The sequence below is a fragment of the Eucyclogobius newberryi genome, unplaced genomic scaffold (genome assembly GCF_026437365.1).
Source record: "Eucyclogobius newberryi isolate DKJ021-1_F unplaced genomic scaffold, fEucNew1.0.hap1 SCAF_41, whole genome shotgun sequence".
Taxonomy (NCBI): Eukaryota; Metazoa; Chordata; class Actinopteri; order Gobiiformes; family Gobiidae; genus Eucyclogobius; species Eucyclogobius newberryi.
The window spans coordinates 628,355-649,140 of NW_027316068.1; the positions used below are offsets into that span (position 1 = coordinate 628,355).

At 43.3% G+C, this 20,786-nt stretch overlaps 10 non-coding genes across 10 annotated transcripts; all 10 read left to right on the plus strand.

The window, feature by feature from the left end:
- The first annotated feature begins 551 nt into the window (after positions 1-551).
- trnan-guu (transfer RNA asparagine (anticodon GUU)) lies at positions 552-625 on the plus strand. The gene has a single exon. It is a non-coding gene; the product is annotated as a tRNA-Asn (tRNA).
- A 2,345-nt stretch (positions 626-2,970) lies between these two features.
- Positions 2,971-3,044, plus strand: trnan-guu (transfer RNA asparagine (anticodon GUU)). Its single transcript has one exon. It is a non-coding gene; the product is annotated as a tRNA-Asn (tRNA).
- Positions 3,045-9,719: 6,675 nt separating this feature from the next.
- trnar-ucu (transfer RNA arginine (anticodon UCU)) lies at positions 9,720-9,810 on the plus strand. Its single transcript is given in 2 exon segments — positions 9,720-9,756; positions 9,775-9,810. It is a non-coding gene; the product is annotated as a tRNA-Arg (tRNA).
- Positions 9,811-10,229: 419 nt separating this feature from the next.
- Positions 10,230-10,303, plus strand: trnan-guu (transfer RNA asparagine (anticodon GUU)). The gene has a single exon. It is a non-coding gene; the product is annotated as a tRNA-Asn (tRNA).
- Positions 10,304-12,144: 1,841 nt separating this feature from the next.
- trnar-ucu (transfer RNA arginine (anticodon UCU)) lies at positions 12,145-12,235 on the plus strand. The gene is given in 2 exon segments: positions 12,145-12,181; positions 12,200-12,235. It is a non-coding gene; the product is annotated as a tRNA-Arg (tRNA).
- A 2,330-nt stretch (positions 12,236-14,565) lies between these two features.
- Positions 14,566-14,656, plus strand: trnar-ucu (transfer RNA arginine (anticodon UCU)). The gene is given in 2 exon segments: positions 14,566-14,602; positions 14,621-14,656. It is a non-coding gene; the product is annotated as a tRNA-Arg (tRNA).
- Positions 14,657-15,075: 419 nt separating this feature from the next.
- On the plus strand, positions 15,076-15,149 carry trnan-guu (transfer RNA asparagine (anticodon GUU)). Its single transcript has one exon. It is a non-coding gene; the product is annotated as a tRNA-Asn (tRNA).
- Positions 15,150-17,494: 2,345 nt separating this feature from the next.
- trnan-guu (transfer RNA asparagine (anticodon GUU)) lies at positions 17,495-17,568 on the plus strand. The gene has a single exon. It is a non-coding gene; the product is annotated as a tRNA-Asn (tRNA).
- Positions 17,569-19,409: 1,841 nt separating this feature from the next.
- On the plus strand, positions 19,410-19,500 carry trnar-ucu (transfer RNA arginine (anticodon UCU)). Its single transcript is given in 2 exon segments — positions 19,410-19,446; positions 19,465-19,500. It is a non-coding gene; the product is annotated as a tRNA-Arg (tRNA).
- A 419-nt stretch (positions 19,501-19,919) lies between these two features.
- trnan-guu (transfer RNA asparagine (anticodon GUU)) lies at positions 19,920-19,993 on the plus strand. Its single transcript has one exon. It is a non-coding gene; the product is annotated as a tRNA-Asn (tRNA).
- Positions 19,994-20,786: the final 793 nt, after the last annotated feature.

Here is a 20,786-nt window from a genome sequence, read left to right on the forward strand (position 1 = left end):
TGTTTTGCGTTTGTGGAAATGAGCATCACGCAAGGATGTATGGGCTCTGTGGCGCAATGGATAGCGCAATGGACTTCTAGGCATTAGTTGCAAGGGCTTTCAAAGGTTGTGGGTTGAGTCCCACTAGAGTCGCTAATGGTGAGAGAACATTTTTGTTTTTTACAATGGAACGTCTGCGCGCTTTACTATCTGATAAAAGGCACTGCTGAACGAGGTTTATTGCCAAGTGTGCTTGAAAAAGTAAGCAAATACATCGGCATTATGTCAAATAACATTATCTTGCAATTTTTCCTCAATATCCAGATTAACTGCAGTATATTGAGTGCGCAATAAATTGGCGAGAGTCGATTGATTGAAAGACTTCCAGTTTTTTTTATAGCTACATTGGTACAGGGGATTTAGCTCAAAGGTAGAAAGATTGATGCCCTCGCTCTCCATTAAACACAGTTGATTGGACAGGGGCTGAACTTTCGAATGTTGCTGGCTCGCTTTAAAAAAAAAAAGATGTTGCGGCTTGTCAAGTCGCAAATATTTTTTCGACTGGGCTGGATGTCTCTGTGGCGCAATTGGCCAGCGCGCTCGGCTGTTAACCGGGAGGTTGGTGGTTCGAGCCCACCCAGGGACGACAAGCTATTTTGGAAGAGCTATCGCAGGCAAAATCCACGAGGTAACATTGTTTGCTGAATATCTACCTGAAACAGGTTGGAGTAACATTTTAGAGGCGCTGTGGCTTAGTTGGTCAAAGTGCCTGTCTAGTAAATCCCAGCAGTGCCTTCATGATAGCCTTTCAAGCAAATCAGTTGTTTACATGTACAGAAAAACATATCACCTGAAAGAGCTATTTTGCAATTATAGATTGAACAGTATCCCTGAATAAACAGAGTAAATGCACTCTTTTCACTCCTTGTTTCTCAGTTTGATGGTAAGGAATGATTGATGTAGACCGTTTTCGGATGACTGTTTTCTTTTGTGAAAAAGGGGAACCAGACAAAAGTTGCAAAGGCATTCAAAGGCTGTGAGTTCGAGACCCACCAGAGTCACTGTTGTAACCCCTGTTATCTACATTGGTAAATAGGAAAGCCTGCTTGTGTTATTAACTGATGAAAGGAACTGCTAAACTTGGTTCTATTACCACAGAATCCCAGTGTGCTATAGGCTGGCCACTGCTTGGTAGGAGTTTCCCGTACGTGAGTGACTGTTCCTTCCTTCCTTCACGCCCCGCTCAACCTCGTCTTCTTCTAAAGAGCTTGGCGCTGTCCTCAGAAGCTTTGGTCTTACTCCGCACCTGAGTGGCCCCACCAAGGGCAAAGGGCACACTCTGGACCTGCTAATGACAAAGCGGGTTAACATTTCAAATTACAGTGTGGTAAATGTTACTTTGTCTGATGGTTTCTGTATTTCTCCAGGTGCAATGAGTTTGCAGTCTTCTTTGCAAGACTCAGTTCAGAACATTAAAAATACCATTATTTGCAGATAACAAGCACGCAGCCAGCTAGACAACTGGAGTTAACCCATTTTGCATTTTTGGCTGACAAAACTGTCCAAGAGATCACCACAAGTCTGAGTTCCACTACATGCTGCCTTTATGCATTGTCTACCAGATTTTTAAAGTCTACGGTGAGCAGTCTGTTGGCTCCAATCACTCAAAAAGTCAACATGTCGCTTGGATCTGGAATATTCCCAAGAGCCTTAAAACTGCGGTCATTAAGCCTCTCTTAAAGAAGAGCAGTCTTGATGCCACAGTGCTAAATAATTACCGGCCCATCTCAAACCTACTACTACTACTCAGTTGTCCATTATTTTATTTTTTTTATCTTTTATTATCAAAAACATCTTACAAGTATTTACATATATTTACATAATTGTACAGACAAACATCACACACAAGTGCAAGGGAATGGGATACACAAGGGCAGGGGGAGAAGAGACAAAAAATTACAGAAAATCAAACACACAATCATTCTTCAAACTTTCTTCAGTGATGGGGGGTGATGCCGTGGATGGGGGGGTGATGCCGGGGTCAGAAGATGATGTCCAGGTTTCCAGAGGGTATAAGGTGGATCAGGGTGTTGTGGGGGATGAGGTGGGTGATGAACCGGTGCTCTGCTGCCATGTGGAGGTGTCGGAGGTGTGCGGCCAAGAGTCCTTTGAAGATGGGCCAAGGTTCTGCTGTTTTATTGTCACGGAGATGGATGTTCCTGTTGAGATATAATGTATACCGGGCTATGGAGAGGGTTACAGTTGTCCATTCAGGCGTGCAAATTATTTACAATGACAGAAAATGCGCTGCTGTTACAAATTGGAATAAGAGATGGAAAAGTATCCCTGCACACACAGATTAACTGCACTCTTTTCACTTTTTGATTCTCAGTTTGTTGGCAAGGAATGACTGACGTAGACCCATTTTGGATGAAAACCGTGTTTTGCGTTTGTGGAAATGAGCATCACGCAAGGATGTATGGGCTCTGTGGCGCAATGGATAGCGCATTGGACTTCTAGGCATTAGTTGCAAGGGCTTTCAAAGGTTGTGGGTTGAGTCCCACTAGAGTCGCTAATGGTGAGAGAACATTTTTGTTTTTTACAATGGAACGTCTGCGCGCTTTACTATCTGATAAAAGGCACTGCTGAACGAGGTTTATTGCCAAGTGTGCTTGAAAAAGTAAGCAAATACATCGGCATTATGTCAAATAACATTATCTTGCAATTTTTCCTCAATATCCAGATTAACTGCAGTATATTGAGTGCGCAATAAATTGGCGAGAGTCGATTGATTGAAAGACTTCCAGTTTTTTTTATAGCTACATTGGTACAGGGGATTTAGCTCAAAGGTAGAAAGATTGATGCCCTCGCTCTCCATTAAACACAGTTGATTGGACAGGGGCTGAACTTTCGAATGTTGCTGGCTCGCTTTAAAAAAAAAAAGATGTTGCGGCTTGTCAAGTCGCAAATATTTTTTCGACTGGGCTGGATGTCTCTGTGGCGCAATTGGCCAGCGCGCTCGGCTGTTAACCGGGAGGTTGGTGGTTCGAGCCCACCCAGGGACGAGAAGCTATTTTGGAAGAGCTATCGCAGGCAAAATCCACGAGGTAACATTGTTTGCTGAATATCTACCTGAAACAGGTTGGAGTAACATTTTAGAGGCGCTGTGGCTTAGTTGGTCAAAGTGCCTGTCTAGTAAATCCCAGCAGTGCCTTCATGATAGCCTTTCAAGCAAATCAGTTGTTTACATGTACAGAAAAACATATCACCTGAAAGAGCTATTTTGCAATTATAGATTGAACAGTATCCCTGAATAAACAGAGTAAATGCACTCTTTTCACTCCTTGTTTCTCAGTTTGATGGTAAGGAATGATTGATGTAGACCGTTTTCGGATGACTGTTTTCTTTTGTGAAAAAGGGGAACCAGACAAAAGTTGCAAAGGCATTCAAAGGCTGTGAGTTCGAGACCCACCAGAGTCACTGTTGTAACCCCTGTTATCTACATTGGTAAATAGGAAAGCCTGCTTGTGTTATTAACTGATGAAAGGAACTGCTAAACTTGGTTCTATTACCACAGAATCCCAGTGTGCTATAGGCTGGCCACTGCTTGGTAGGAGTTTCCCGTACGTGAGTGACTGTTCCTTCCTTCCTTCACGCCCCGCTCAACCTCGTCTTCTTCTAAAGAGCTTGGCGCTGTCCTCAGAAGCTTTGGTCTTACTCCGCACCTGAGTGGCCCCACCAAGGGCAAAGGGCACACTCTGGACCTGCTAATGACAAAGCGGGTTAACATTTCAAATTACAGTGTGGTAAATGTTACTTTGTCTGATGGTTTCTGTATTTCTCCAGGTGCAATGAGTTTGCAGTCTTCTTTGCAAGACTCAGTTCAGAACATTAAAAATACCATTATTTGCAGATAACAAGCACGCAGCCAGCTAGACAACTGGAGTTAACCCATTTTGCATTTTTGGCTGACAAAACTGTCCAAGAGATCACCACAAGTCTGAGTTCCACTACATGCTGCCTTTATGCATTGTCTACCAGATTTTTAAAGTCTACGGTGAGCAGTCTGTTGGCTCCAATCACTCAAAAAGTCAACATGTCGCTTGGATCTGGAATATTCCCAAGAGCCTTAAAACTGCGGTCATTAAGCCTCTCTTAAAGAAGAGCAGTCTTGATGCCACAGTGCTAAATAATTACCGGCCCATCTCAAACCTACTACTACTACTCAGTTGTCCATTATTTTATTTTTTTTATCTTTTATTATCAAAAACATCTTACAAGTATTTACATATATTTACATAATTGTACAGACAAACATCACACACAAGTGCAAGGGAATGGGATACACAAGGGCAGGGGGAGAAGAGACAAAAAATTACAGAAAATCAAACACACAATCATTCTTCAAACTTTCTTCAGTGATGGGGGGTGATGCCGTGGATGGGGGGGTGATGCCGGGGTCAGAAGATGATGTCCAGGTTTCCAGAGGGTATAAGGTGGATCAGGGTGTTGTGGGGGATGAGGTGGGTGATGAACCGGTGCTCTGCTGCCATGTGGAGGTGTCGGAGGTGTGCGGCCAAGAGTCCTTTGAAGATGGGCCAAGGTTCTGCTGTTTTATTGTCACGGAGATGGATGTTCCTGTTGAGATATAATGTATACCGGGCTATGGAGAGGGTTACAGTTGTCCATTCAGGCGTGCAAATTATTTACAATGACAGAAAATGCGCTGCTGTTACAAATTGGAATAAGAGATGGAAAAGTATCCCTGCACACACAGATTAACTGCACTCTTTTCACTTTTTGATTCTCAGTTTGTTGGCAAGGAATGACTGACGTAGACCCATTTTGGATGAAAACCGTGTTTTGCGTTTGTGGAAATGAGCATCACGCAAGGATGTATGGGCTCTGTGGCGCAATGGATAGCGCATTGGACTTCTAGGCATTAGTTGCAAGGGCTTTCAAAGGTTGTGGGTTGAGTCCCACTAGAGTCGCTAATGGTGAGAGAACATTTTTGTTTTTTACAATGGAACGTCTGCGCGCTTTACTATCTGATAAAAGGCACTGCTGAACGAGGTTTATTGCCAAGTGTGCTTGAAAAAGTAAGCAAATACATCGGCATTATGTCAAATAACATTATCTTGCAATTTTTCCTCAATATCCAGATTAACTGCAGTATATTGAGTGCGCAATAAATTGGCGAGAGTCGATTGATTGAAAGACTTCCAGTTTTTTTTATAGCTACATTGGTACAGGGGATTTAGCTCAAAGGTAGAAAGATTGATGCCCTCGCTCTCCATTAAACACAGTTGATTGGACAGGGGCTGAACTTTCGAATGTTGCTGGCTCGCTTTAAAAAAAAAAAGATGTTGCGGATTGTCAAGTCGCAAATATTTTTTCGACTGGGCTGGATGTCTCTGTGGCGCAATTGGCCAGCGCGCTCGGCTGTTAACCGGGAGGTTGGTGGTTTGAGCCCACCCAGGGACGAGAAGCTATTTTGGAAGAGCTATCGCAGCCAAAATCCACGGGGTAACATTGTTTGCTGAATATCTACCTGAAACAGGTTGGAGTAACACTTTAGAGGCGCTGTGGCTTAGTTGGTCAAAGTGCCTGTCTAGCAAATCCCAGCAGTGCTTTCATGATAGCCTTTCAAGCAAATCAGTTGTTTACATGTACAGAAAAACATATCACCCGAAAGAGCTATTTTGCAATTAGAGATTGAACAGTATCCCTGAATAAACAGAGTAAATGCACTCTTTTCACTCCTTGTTTCTCAGTTTGATGGTAAGGAATGATTGATGTAGACCGTTTTCTGATGACTGTTTTCTTTTGTGAAAAAGGGGAATCAGACAAAAGTTGCAAAGGCATTCAAAGGCTGTGAGTTCGAGACCCACCAGAGTCACTGTTGTAACCCCTGTTATCTACATTGGTAAATAGGAAAGCCTGCTTGTGTTATTAACTGATGAAAGGAACTGCTAAACTTGGTTCAATTACCACAGAATCCCAGTGTGCTATAGGCTGGCCACTGCTTGGTAGGAGTTTCCCGTACGTGAGTGACTGTTCCTTCCTTCCTTCACGCCCCGCTCAACCTCGTCTTCTTCTAAAGAGCTTGGCGCTGTCCTCAGAAGCTTTGGTCTTACTCCGCACCTGAGTGGCCCCACCAAGGGCAAAGGGCACACTCTGGACCTGCTAATGACAAAGCGGGTTAACATTTCAAATTACAGTGTGGTAAATGTTACTTTGTCTGATGGTTTCTGTATTTCTCCAGGTGCAATGAGTTTGCAGTCTTCTTTGCAAGACTCAGTTCAGAACATTAAAAATACCATTATTTGCAGATAACAAGCACGCAGCCAGCTAGACAACTGGAGTTAACCCATTTTGCATTTTTGGCTGACAAAACTGTCCAAGAGATCACCACAAGTCTGAGTTCCACTACATGCTGCCTTTATGCATTGTCTACCAGATTTTTAAAGTCTACGGTGAGCAGTCTGTTGGCTCCAATCACTCAAAAAGTCAACATGTCGCTTGGATCTGGAATATTCCCAAGAGCCTTAAAACTGCGGTCATTAAGCCTCTCTTAAAGAAGAGCAGTCTTGATGCCACAGTGCTAAATAATTACCGGCCCATCTCAAACCTACTACTACTACTCAGTTGTCCATTATTTTATTTTTTTTATCTTTTATTATCAAAAACATCTTACAAGTATTTACATATATTTACATAATTGTACAGACAAACATCACACACAAGTGCAAGGGAATGGGATACACAAGGGCAGGGGGAGAAGAGACAAAAAATTACAGAAAATCAAACACACAATCGTTCTTCAAACTTTCTTCAGTGATGGGGGGTGATGCCGTGGATGGGGGGGTGATGCCGGGGTCAGAAGATGATGTCCAGGTTTCCAGAGGGTATAAGGTGGATCAGGGTGTTGTGGGGGATGAGGTGGGTGATGAACCGGTGCTCTGCTGCCATGTGGAGGTGTCGGAGGTGTGCGGCCAAGAGTCCTTTGAAGATGGGCCAAGGTTCTGCTGTTTTATTGTCACGGAGATGGATGTTCCTGTTGAGATATAATGTATACCGGGCTATGGAGAGGGTTACAGTTGTCCATTCAGGCGTGCAAATTATTTACAATGACAGAAAATGCGCTGCTGTTACAAATTGGAATAAGAGATGGAAAAGTATCCCTGCACACACAGATTAACTGCACTCTTTTCACTTTTTGATTCTCAGTTTGTTGGCAAGGAATGACTGACGTAGACCCATTTTGGATGAAAACCGTGTTTTGCGTTTGTGGAAATGAGCATCACGCAAGGATGTATGGGCTCTGTGGCGCAATGGATAGCGCATTGGACTTCTAGGCATTAGTTGCAAGGGCTTTCAAAGGTTGTGGGTTGAGTCCCACTAGAGTCGCTAATGGTGAGAGAACATTTTTGTTTTTTACAATGGAACGTCTGCGCGCTTTACTATCTGATAAAAGGCACTGCTGAACGAGGTTTATTGCCAAGTGTGCTTGAAAAAGTAAGCAAATACATCGGCATTATGTCAAATAACATTATCTTGCAATTTTTCCTCAATATCCAGATTAACTGCAGTATATTGAGTGCGCAATAAATTGGCGAGAGTCGATTGATTGAAAGACTTCCAGTTTTTTTTATAGCTACATTGGTACAGGGGATTTAGCTCAAAGGTAGAAAGATTGATGCCCTCGCTCTCCATTAAACACAGTTGATTGGACAGGGGCTGAACTTTCGAATGTTGCTGGCTCGCTTTAAAAAAAAAAAGATGTTGCGGCTTGTCAAGTCGCAAATATTTTTTCGACTGGGCTGGATGTCTCTGTGGCGCAATTGGCCAGCGCGCTCGGCTGTTAACCGGGAGGTTGGTGGTTTGAGCCCACCCAGGGACGAGAAGCTATTTTGGAAGAGCTATCGCAGCCAAAATCCACGGGGTAACATTGTTTGCTGAATATCTACCTGAAACAGGTTGGAGTAACACTTTAGAGGCGCTGTGGCTTAGTTGGTCAAAGTGCCTGTCTAGCAAATCCCAGCAGTGCTTTCATGATAGCCTTTCAAGCAAATCAGTTGTTTACATGTACAGAAAAACATATCACCCGAAAGAGCTATTTTGCAATTAGAGATTGAACAGTATCCCTGAATAAACAGAGTAAATGCACTCTTTTCACTCCTTGTTTCTCAGTTTGATGGTAAGGAATGATTGATGTAGACCGTTTTCGGATGACTGTTTTCTTTTGTGAAAAAGGGGAATCAGACAAAAGTTGCAAAGGCATTCAAAGGCTGTGAGTTCGAGACCCACCAGAGTCACTGTTGTAACCCCTGTTATCTACATTGGTAAATAGGAAAGCCTGCTTGTGTTATTAACTGATGAAAGGAACTGCTAAACTTGGTTCAATTACCACAGAATCCCAGTGTGCTATAGGCTGGCCACTGCTTGGTAGGAGTTTCCCGTACGTGAGTGACTGTTCCTTCCTTCCTTCACGCCCCGCTCAACCTCGTCTTCTTCTAAAGAGCTTGGCGCTGTCCTCAGAAGCTTTGGTCTTACTCCGCACCTGAGTGGCCCCACCAAGGGCAAAGGGCACACTCTGGACCTGCTAATGACAAAGCGGGTTAACATTTCAAATTACAGTGTGGTAAATGTTACTTTGTCTGATGGTTTCTGTATTTCTCCAGGTGCAATGAGTTTGCAGTCTTCTTTGCAAGACTCAGTTCAGAACATTAAAAATACCATTATTTGCAGATAACAAGCACGCAGCCAGCTAGACAACTGGAGTTAACCCATTTTGCATTTTTGGCTGACAAAACTGTCCAAGAGATCACCACAAGTCTGAGTTCCACTACATGCTGCCTTTATGCATTGTCTACCAGATTTTTAAAGTCTACGGTGAGCAGTCTGTTGGCTCCAATCACTCAAAAAGTCAACATGTCGCTTGGATCTGGAATATTCCCAAGAGCCTTAAAACTGCGGTCATTAAGCCTCTCTTAAAGAAGAGCAGTCTTGATGCCACAGTGCTAAATAATTACCGGCCCATCTCAAACCTACTACTACTACTCAGTTGTCCATTATTTTATTTTTTTTATCTTTTATTATCAAAAACATCTTACAAGTATTTACATATATTTACATAATTGTACAGACAAACATCACACACAAGTGCAAGGGAATGGGATACACAAGGGCAGGGGGAGAAGAGACAAAAAATTACAGAAAATCAAACACACCATCATTCTCCAAACTTTCTTCAGTGATGGGGGTTGATGCCGTGGTTGGGGGAGGTGATGCCGGGGTCAGAAGATGATGTCCAGGTTTCCAGAGGGTATAAGGTGGATCAGGGTGTTGTGGGGGACGAGGTGGGTGATGAACCGGTGCTCTGCTGCCATGTGGAGGTGTCGGAGGTGTGCGGCCAAGAGTCCTTTGAAGATGGGCCAAGGTTCTGCTGTTTTATTGTCACGGAGATGGATGTTCCTGTTGAGATATAATGTATACCGGGCTATGGAGAGGGTTACAGTTGTCCATTCAGGCTTGCAAATTGTTTACAATGACAGAAAATGCGCTGCTGTTACAAATTGGAATAAGAGATGGAAAAGTATCCCTGCACACACAGATTAACTGCACTCTTTTCACTTTTTGATTCTCAGTTTGTTGGCAAGGAATGACTGACGTAGACCCATTTTGGATGAAAACCGTGTTTTGCGTTTGTGGAAATGAGCATCACGCAAGGACGTATGGGCTCTGTGGCGCAATGGATAGCGCATTGGACTTCTAGGCATTAGTTGCAAGGGCTTTCAAAGGTTGTGGGTTGGAGTCCCACCAGAGTCGCTAATGGTGAGAGAAAATTTTTGTTTTTTACAATGGAACGTCTGCGCGCTTTACTATCTCATAAAAGGCACTGCTGAACAAGGTTTATTGCCAAGTGTGCTTGAAAAAGTAAGCAAATACATCTGCATCATGTCAAATAACATTATCTTGCAATTTTTCCTCAATATCCAGATTAACTGCAGTATATTGAGTGCGCAATAAATTGGCGAGAGTCGATTGATTGAAAGACTTCCAGTTTTTTTTATAGTTACATTGGTACAGGGGATTTAGCTCAAAGGTAGAAAGATTGATGCCCTCGCTCTCCATTAAACACAGTTGATTGGACAGGGGCTGAACTTTCGAATGTTGCTGGCTCGCTTTAAAAAAAAAAAGATGTTGCGGCTTGTCGAGTCGCAAATATTTTTTCGACTGGGCTGGATGTCTCTGTGGCGCAATTGGCCAGCGCGCTCGGCTGTTAACCGGGAGGTTGGTGGTTCGAGCCCACCCAGGGACGACAAGCTATTTTGGAAGAGCTATCGCAGGCAAAATCCACGAGGTAACATTGTTTGCTGAATATCTACCTGAAACAGGTTGGAGTAACATTTTAGAGGCGCTGTGGCTTAGTTGGTCAAAGTGCCTGTCTAGTAAATCCCAGCAGTGCCTTCATGATAGCCTTTCAAGCAAATCAGTTGTTTACATGTACAGAAAAACATATCACCCGAAAGAGCTATTTTGCAATTAGAGATTGAACAGTATCCCTGAATAAACAGAGTAAATGCACTCTTTTCACTCCTTGTTTCTCAGTTTGATGGTAAGGAATGATTGATGTAGACCGTTTTCGGATGACTGTTTTCTTTTGTGAAAAAGGGGAATCAGACAAAAGTTGCAAAGGCATTCAAAGGCTGTGAGTTCGAGACCCACCAGAGTCACTGTTGTAACCCCTGTTATCTACATTGGTAAATAGGAAAGCCTGCTTGTGTTATTAACTGATGAAAGGAACTGCTAAACTTGGTTCAATTACCACAGAATCCCAGTGTGCTATAGGCTGGCCACTGCTTGGTAGGAGTTTCCCGTACGTGAGTGACTGTTCCTTCCTTCCTTCCTTCACGCCCCGCTCAACCTCGTCTTCTTCTAAAGAGCTTGGCGCTGTCCTCAGAAGCTTTGGTCTTACTCCGCACCTGAGTGGCCCCACCAAGGGCAAAGGGCACACTCTGGACCTGCTAATGACAAAGCGGGTTAACATTTCAAATTACAGTGTGGTAAATGTTACTTTGTCTGATGGTTTCTGTATTTCTCCAGGTGCAATGAGTTTGCAGTCTTCTTTGCAAGACTCAGTTCAGAACATTAAAAATACCATTATTTGCAGATAACAAGCACGCAGCCAGCTAGACAACTGGAGTTAACCCATTTTGCATTTTTGGCTGACAAAACTGTCCAAGAGATCACCACAAGTCTGAGTTCCACTACATGCTGCCTTTATGCATTGTCTACCAGATTTTTAAAGTCTACGGTGAGCAGTCTGTTGGCTCCAATCACTCAAAAAGTCAACATGTCGCTTGGATCTGGAATATTCCCAAGAGCCTTAAAACTGCGGTCATTAAGCCTCTCTTAAAGAAGAGCAGTCTTGATGCCACAGTGCTAAATAATTACCGGCCCATCTCAAACCTACTACTACTACTCAGTTGTCCATTATTTTATTTTTTTTATCTTTTATTATCAAAAACATCTTACAAGTATTTACATATATTTACATAATTGTACAGACAAACATCACACACAAGTGCAAGGGAATGGGATACACAAGGGCAGGGGGAGAAGAGACAAAAAATTACAGAAAATCAAACACACCATCATTCTCCAAACTTTCTTCAGTGATGGGGGTTGATGCCGTGGTTGGGGGAGGTGATGCCGGGGTCAGAAGATGATGTCCAGGTTTCCAGAGGGTATAAGGTGGATCAGGGTGTTGTGGGGGACGAGGTGGGTGATGAACCGGTGCTCTGCTGCCATGTGGAGGTGTCGGAGGTGTGCGGCCAAGAGTCCTTTGAAGATGGGCCAAGGTTCTGCTGTTTTATTGTCACGGAGATGGATGTTCCTGTTGAGATATAATGTATACCGGGCTATGGAGAGGGTTACAGTTGTCCATTCAGGCTTGCAAATTGTTTACAATGACAGAAAATGCGCTGCTGTTACAAATTGGAATAAGAGATGGAAAAGTATCCCTGCACACACAGATTAACTGCACTCTTTTCACTTTTTGATTCTCAGTTTGTTGGCAAGGAATGACTGACGTAGACCCATTTTGGATGAAAACCGTGTTTTGCGTTTGTGGAAATGAGCATCACGCAAGGACGTATGGGCTCTGTGGCGCAATGGATAGCGCATTGGACTTCTAGGCATTAGTTGCAAGGGCTTTCAAAGGTTGTGGGTTGGAGTCCCACCAGAGTCGCTAATGGTGAGAGAAAATTTTTGTTTTTTACAATGGAACGTCTGCGCGCTTTACTATCTCATAAAAGGCACTGCTGAACAAGGTTTATTGCCAAGTGTGCTTGAAAAAGTAAGCAAATACATCTGCATCATGTCAAATAACATTATCTTGCAATTTTTCCTCAATATCCAGATTAACTGCAGTATATTGAGTGCGCAATAAATTGGCGAGAGTCGATTGATTGAAAGACTTCCAGTTTTTTTTATAGTTACATTGGTACAGGGGATTTAGCTCAAAGGTAGAAAGATTGATGCCCTCGCTCTCCATTAAACACAGTTGATTGGACAGGGGCTGAACTTTCGAATGTTGCTGGCTCGCTTTAAAAAAAAAAAGATGTTGCGGCTTGTCGAGTCGCAAATATTTTTTCGACTGGGCTGGATGTCTCTGTGGCGCAATTGGCCAGCGCGCTCGGCTTTTAACCGGGAGGTTGGTGGTTCGAGCCCACCCAGGGACGACAAGCTATTTTGGAAGAGCTATCGCAGGCAAAATCCACGAGGTAACATTGTTTGCTGAATATCTACCTGAAACAGGTTGGAGTAACATTTTAGAGGCGCTGTGGCTTAGTTGGTCAAAGTGCCTGTCTAGTAAATCCCAGCAGTGCCTTCATGATAGCCTTTCAAGCAAATCAGTTGTTTACATGTACAGAAAAACATATCACCCGAAAGAGCTATTTTGCAATTAGAGATTGAACAGTATCCCTGAATAAACAGAGTAAATGCACTCTTTTCACTCCTTGTTTCTCAGTTTGATGGTAAGGAATGATTGATGTAGACCGTTTTCGGATGACTGTTTTCTTTTGTGAAAAAGGGGAATCAGACAAAAGTTGCAAAGGCATTCAAAGGCTGTGAGTTCGAGACCCACCAGAGTCACTGTTGTAACCCCTGTTATCTACATTGGTAAATAGGAAAGCCTGCTTGTGTTATTAACTGATGAAAGGAACTGCTAAACTTGGTTCAATTACCACAGAATCCCAGTGTGCTATAGGCTGGCCACTGCTTGGTAGGAGTTTCCCGTACGTGAGTGACTGTTCCTTCCTTCCTTCACGCCCCGCTCAACCTCGTCTTCTTCTAAAGAGCTTGGCGCTGTCCTCAGAAGCTTTGGTCTTACTCCGCACCTGAGTGGCCCCACCAAGGGCAAAGGGCACACTCTGGACCTGCTAATGACAAAGCGGGTTAACATTTCAAATTACAGTGTGGTAAATGTTACTTTGTCTGATGGTTTCTGTATTTCTCCAGGTGCAATGAGTTTGCAGTCTTCTTTGCAAGACTCAGTTCAGAACATTAAAAATACCATTATTTGCAGATAACAAGCACGCAGCCAGCTAGACAACTGGAGTTAACCCATTTTGCATTTTTGGCTGACAAAACTGTCCAAGAGATCACCACAAGTCTGAGTTCCACTACATGCTGCCTTTATGCATTGTCTACCAGATTTTTAAAGTCTACGGTGAGCAGTCTGTTGGCTCCAATCACTCAAAAAGTCAACATGTCGCTTGGATCTGGAATATTCCCAAGAGCCTTAAAACTGCGGTCATTAAGCCTCTCTTAAAGAAGAGCAGTCTTGATGCCACAGTGCTAAATAATTACCGGCCCATCTCAAACCTACTACTACTACTCAGTTGTCCATTATTTTATTTTTTTTATCTTTTATTATCAAAAACATCTTACAAGTATTTACATATATTTACATAATTGTACAGACAAACATCACACACAAGTGCAAGGGAATGGGATACACAAGGGCAGGGGGAGAAGAGACAAAAAATTACAGAAAATCAAACACACCATCATTCTCCAAACTTTCTTCAGTGATGGGGGTTGATGCCGTGGTTGGGGGAGGTGATGCCGGGGTCAGAAGATGATGTCCAGGTTTCCAGAGGGTATAAGGTGGATCAGGGTGTTGTGGGGGACGAGGTGGGTGATGAACCGGTGCTCTGCTGCCATGTGGAGGTGTCGGAGGTGTGCGGCCAAGAGTCCTTTGAAGATGGGCCAAGGTTCTGCTGTTTTATTGTCACGGAGATGGATGTTCCTGTTGAGATATAATGTATACCGGGCTATGGAGAGGGTTACAGTTGTCCATTCAGGCTTGCAAATTGTTTACAATGACAGAAAATGCGCTGCTGTTACAAATTGGAATAAGAGATGGAAAAGTATCCCTGCACACACAGATTAACTGCACTCTTTTCACTTTTTGATTCTCAGTTTGTTGGCAAGGAATGACTGACGTAGACCCATTTTGGATGAAAACCGTGTTTTGCGTTTGTGGAAATGAGCATCACGCAAGGACGTATGGGCTCTGTGGCGCAATGGATAGCGCATTGGACTTCTAGGCATTAGTTGCAAGGGCTTTCAAAGGTTGTGGGTTGGAGTCCCACCAGAGTCGCTAATGGTGAGAGAAAATTTTTGTTTTTTACAATGGAACGTCTGCGCGCTTTACTATCTCATAAAAGGCACTGCTGAACAAGGTTTATTGCCAAGTGTGCTTGAAAAAGTAAGCAAATACATCTGCATCATGTCAAATAACATTATCTTGCAATTTTTCCTCAATATCCAGATTAACTGCAGTATATTGAGTGCGCAATAAATTGGCGAGAGTCGATTGATTGAAAGACTTCCAGTTTTTTTTATAGTTACATTGGTACAGGGGATTTAGCTCAAAGGTAGAAAGATTGATGCCCTCGCTCTCCATTAAACACAGTTGATTGGACAGGGGCTGAACTTTCGAATGTTGCTGGTTCGCTTTAAAAAAAAAAAGATGTTGCGGCTTGTCGAGTCGCAAATATTTTTTCGACTGGGCTGGATGTCTCTGTGGCGCAATTGGCCAGCGCGCTCGGCTGTTAACCGGGAGGTTGGTGGTTCGAGCCCACCCAGGGACGACAAGCTATTTTGGAAGAGCTATCGCAGGCAAAATCCACGAGGTAACATTGTTTGCTGAATATCTACCTGAAACAGGTTGGAGTAACATTTTAGAGGCGCTGTGGCTTAGTTGGTCAAAGTGCCTGTCTAGTAAATCCCAGCAGTGCCTTCATGATAGCCTTTCAAGCAAATCAGTTGTTTACATGTACAGAAAAACATATCACCCGAAAGAGCTATTTTGCAATTAGAGATTGAACAGTATCCCTGAATAAACAGAGTAAATGCACTCTTTTCACTCCTTGTTTCTCAGTTTGATGGTAAGGAATGATTGATGTAGACCGTTTTCGGATGACTGTTTTCTTTTGTGAAAAAGGGGAATCAGACAAAAGTTGCAAAGGCATTCAAAGGCTGTGAGTTCGAGACCCACCAGAGTCACTGTTGTAACCCCTGTTATCTACATTGGTAAATAGGAAAGCCTGCTTGTGTTATTAACTGATGAAAGGAACTGCTAAACTTGGTTCAATTACCACAGAATCCCAGTGTGCTATAGGCTGGCCACTGCTTGGTAGGAGTTTCCCGTACGTGAGTGACTGTTCCTTCCTTCCTTCACGCCCCGCTCAACCTCGTCTTCTTCTAAAGAGCTTGGCGCTGTCCTCAGAAGCTTTGGTCTTACTCCGCACCTGAGTGGCCCCACCAAGGGCAAAGGGCACACTCTGGACCTGCTAATGACAAAGCGGGTTAACATTTCAAATTACAGTGTGGTAAATTTTACTTTGTCTGATGGTTTCTGTATTTCTCCAGGTGCAATGAGTTTGCAGTCTTCTTTGCAAGACTCAGTTCAGAACATTAAAAATACCATTATTTGCAGATAACAAGCACGCAGCCAGCTAGACAACTGGAGTTAACCCATTTTGCATTTTTGGCTGACAAAACTGTCCAAGAGATCACCACAAGTCTGAGTTCCACTACATGCTGCCTTTATGCATTGTCTACCAGATTTTTAAAGTCTACGGTGAGCAGTCTGTTGGCTCCAATCACTCAAAAAGTCAACATGTCGCTTGGATCTGGAATATTCCCAAGAGCCTTAAAACTGCGGTCATTAAGCCTCTCTTAAAGAAGAGCAGTCTTGATGCCACAGTGCTAAATAATTACCGGCCCATCTCAAACCTACTACTACTACTCAGTTGTCCATTATTTTATTTTTTTTATCTTTTATTATCAAAAACATCTTACAAGTATTTACATATATTTACATAATTGTACAGACAAACATCACACACAAGTGCAAGGGAATGGGATACACAAGGGCAGGGGGAGAAGAGACAAAAAATTACAGAAAATCAAACACACAATCATTCTTCAAACTTTCTTCAGTGATGGGGGGTGATGCCGTGGATGGGGGGGTGATGCCGGGGTCAGAAGATGATGTCCAGGTTTCCAGAGGGTATAAGGTGGATCAGGGTGTTGTGGGGGATGAGGTGGGTGATGAACCGGTGCTCTGCTGCCATGTGGAGGTGTCGGAGGTGTGCGGCCAAGAGTCCTTTGAAGATGGGCCAAGGTTCTGCTGTTTTATTGTCACGGAGATGGATGTTCCTGTTGAGATATAATGTATACCGGGCTATGGAGAGGGTTACAGTTGTCCATTCAGGCGTGCAAATTATTTACAATGACAGAAAATGCGCTGCTGTTACAAATTGGAATAAGAGATGGAAAAGTATCCCTGCACACACAGATTAACTGCACTCTTTTCACTTTTTGATTCTCAGTTTGTTGGCAAGGAATGACTGACGTAGACCCATTTTGGATGAAAACCGTGTTTTGCGTTTGTGGAAATGAGCATCACGCAAGGATGTATGGGCTCTGTGGCGCAATGGATAGCGCATTGGACTTCTTGGCATTAGTTGCAAGGGCTTTCAAAGGTTGTGGGTTGAGTCCCACTAGAGTCGCTAATGGTGAGAGAACATTTTTGTTTTTTACAATGGAACGTCTGCGCGCTTTACTATCTGATAAAAGGCACTGCTGAACGAGGTTTATTGCCAAGTGTGCTTGAAAAAGTAAGCAAATACATCGGCATTATGTCAAATAACATTATCTTGCAATTTTTCCTCAATATCCAGATTAACTGCAGTATATTGAGTGCGCAATAAATTGGCGAGAGTCGATTGATTGAAAGACTTCCAGTTTTTTTTATAGCTACATTGGTACAGGGGATTTAGCTCAAAGGTAGAAAGATTGATGCCCTCGCTCTCCATTAAACACAGTTGATTGGACAGGGGCTGAACTTTCGAATGTTGCTGGCTCGCTTTAAAAAAAAAAAGATGTTGCGGCTTGTCAAGTCGCAAATATTTTTTCGACTGGGCTGGATGTCTCTGTGGCGCAATTGGCCAGCGCGCTCGGCTGTTAACCGGGAGGTTGGTGGTTCGAGCCCACCCAGGGACGACAAGCTATTTTGGAAGAGCTATCGCAGGCAAAATCCACGAGGTAACATTGTTTGCTGAATATCTACCTGAAACAGGTTGGAGTAACATTTTAGAGGCGCTGTGGCTTAGTTGGTCAAAGTGCCTGTCTAGTAAATCCCAGCAGTGCCTTCATGATAGCCTTTCAAGCAAATCAGTTGTTTACATGTACAGAAAAACATATCACCTGAAAGAGCTATTTTGCAATTATAGATTGAACAGTATCCCTGAATAAACAGAGTAAATGCACTCTTTTCACTCCTTGTTTCTCAGTTTGATGGTAAGGAATGATTGATGTAGACCGTTTTCGGATTACTGTTTTGCTTTTGTGAAAAAGGGGAATCAGACAAAAGTTGCAAAGGCATTCAAAGGCTGTGAGTTCGAGACCCACCAGAGTCACTGTTGTAACCCCTGTTATCTACATTGGTAAATAGGAAAGCCTGCTTGTGTTATTAACTGATGAAAGGAACTGCTAAACTTGGTTCAATTACCACAGAATCCCAGTGTGCTATATGCTGGCCACTGCTTGGTAGGAGTTTCCCGTACGTGAGTGACTGTTCCTTCCTTCCTTCACGCCCCGCTCAACCTCGTCTTCTTCTAAAGAGCTTGGCGCTGTCCTCAGAAGCTTTGGTCTTACTCAGCACCTGAGTGGCCCCACCAAGGGCAAAGGGCACACTCTGGACCTGCTAATGACAAAGCGGGTTAACATTTCAAATTACAGTGTGGTAAATGTTACTTTGTCTGATGGTTTCTGTATTTCTCCAGGTGCAATGAGTTTGCAGTCTTCTTTGCAAGACTCAGTTCAGAACATTAAAAATACCATTATTTGCAGATAACAAGCACGCAGCCAGCTAGACAACTGGAGTTAACCCATTTTGCATTTTTGGCTGACAAAACTGTCCAAGAGATCACCACAAGTCTGAGTTCCACTACATGCTGCCTTTATGCATTGCCTACTAGATTTTTAAAGTCTACGGTGAGCAGTCTGTTGGCTCCACTCACTCAAAAAGTCAACATGTTGCTTCGATCTGGAATATTCCCAAGAGCCTTAAAACTGCGGTCATTAAGCCTCTCTTAAAGAAGAGCAGTCTTGATGCCACAGTGCTAAATAATTACCGGCCCATTTCAAACCTACTACTACTACTCAGTTGTCCATTATTTTAATTTTTTTTTTATCTTTTATTATCAAAAACATCTTACAAGTATTTACATATATTTACATAATTGTACAGACAAACATCACACACAAGTGCAAGGGAATGGGATACACAAGGGCAGGGGGAGAAGAGACAAAAAATTACAGAAAATCAAACACACCATCATTCTACAAACTTTCTTCAGTGATGGGGGTTGATGCCGTGGTTGGGGGAGGTGATGCCGGGGTCAGAAGATGATGTCCAGGTTTCCAGAGGGTATAAGGTGGATCAGGGTGTTGTGGGGGACGAGGTGGGTGATGAACCGGTGCTCTGCTGCCATGTGGAGGTGTCGGAGGTGTGCGGCCAAGAGTCCTTTGAAGATGGGCCAAGGTTCTGCTGTTTTATTGTCACGGAGATGGATGTTCCTGTTGAGATATAATGTATACCGGGCTATGGAGAGGGTTACAGTTGTCCATTCAGGCGTGCAAATTGTTTACAATGACAGAAAATGCGCTGCTGTTACAAATTGGAATAAGAGATGGAAAAGTATCCCTGCACACACAGATTAACTGCACTCTTTTCACTTTTTGATTCTCAGTTTGTTGGCAAGGAATGACTGACGTAGACCCATTTTGGATGAAAACCGTGTTTTGCGTTTGTGGAAATGAGCATCACGCAAGGACGTATGGGCTCTGTGGCGCAATGGATAGCGCATTGGACTTCTAGGCATTAGTTGCAAGGGCTTTCAAAGGTTGTGGGTTGGAGTCCCACCAGAGTCGCTAATGGTGAGAGAACATTTTTGTTTTTTACAATGGAACGTCTGCGCGCTTTACTATCTCATAAAAGGCACTGCTGAACAAGGTTTATTGCCAAGTGTGCTTGAAAAAGTAAGCAAATACATCTGCATCATGTCAAATAACATTATCTTGCAATTTTTCCTCAATATCCAGATTAACTGCAGTATATTGAGTGCGCAATAAATTGGCGAGAGTCGATTGATTGAAAGACTTCCAGTTTTTTTTATAGCTACATTGGTACAGGGGATTTAGCTCAAAGGTAGAAAGATTGATGCCCTCGCTCTCCATTAAACACAGTTGATTGGACAGGGGCTGAACTTTCGAATGTTGCTGGCTCGCTTTAAAAAAAAAAAGATGTTGCGGCTTGTCGAGTCGCAAATATTTTTTCGACTGGGCTGGATGTCTCTGTGGCGCAATTGGCCAGCGCGCTCGGCTGTTAACCGGGAGGTTGGTGGTTCGAGCCCACCCAGGGACGACAAGCTATTTTGGAAGAGCTATCGCAGGCAAAATCCACGAGGTAACATTGTTTGCTGAATATCTACCTGAAACAGGTTGGAGTAACATTTTAGAGGCGCTGTGGCTTAGTTGGTCAAAGTGCCTGTCTAGTAAATCCCAGCAGTGCCTTCATGATAGCCTTTCAAGCAAATCAGTTGTTTACATGTACAGAAAAACATATCACCCGAAAGAGCTATTTTGCAATTAGAGATTGAACAGTATCCCTGAATAAACAGAGTAAATGCACTCTTTTCACTCCTTGTTTCTCAGTTTGATGGTAAGGAATGATTGATGTAGACCGTTTTCGGATGACTGTTTTCTTTTGTGAAAAAGGGGAATCAGACAAAAGTTGCAAAGGCATTCAAAGGCTGTGAGTTCGAGACCCACCAGAGTCACTGTTGTAACCCCTGTTATCTACATTGGTAAATAGGAAAGCCTGCTTGTGTTATTAACTGATGAAAGGAACTGCTAAACTTGGTTCAATTACCACAGAATCCCAGTGTGCTATAGGCTGGCCACTGCTTGGTAGGAGTTTCCCGTACGTGAGTGACTGTTCCTTCCTTCCTTCACGCCCCGCTCAACCTCGTCTTCTTCTAAAGAGCTTGGCGCTGTCCTCAGAAGCTTTGGTCTTACTCCGCACCTGAGTGGCCCCACCAAGGGCAAAGGGCACACTCTGGACCTGCTAATGACAAAGCGGGTTAACATTTCAAATTACAGTGTGGTAAATGTTACTTTGTCTGATGGTTTCTGTATTTCTCCAGGTGCAATGAGTT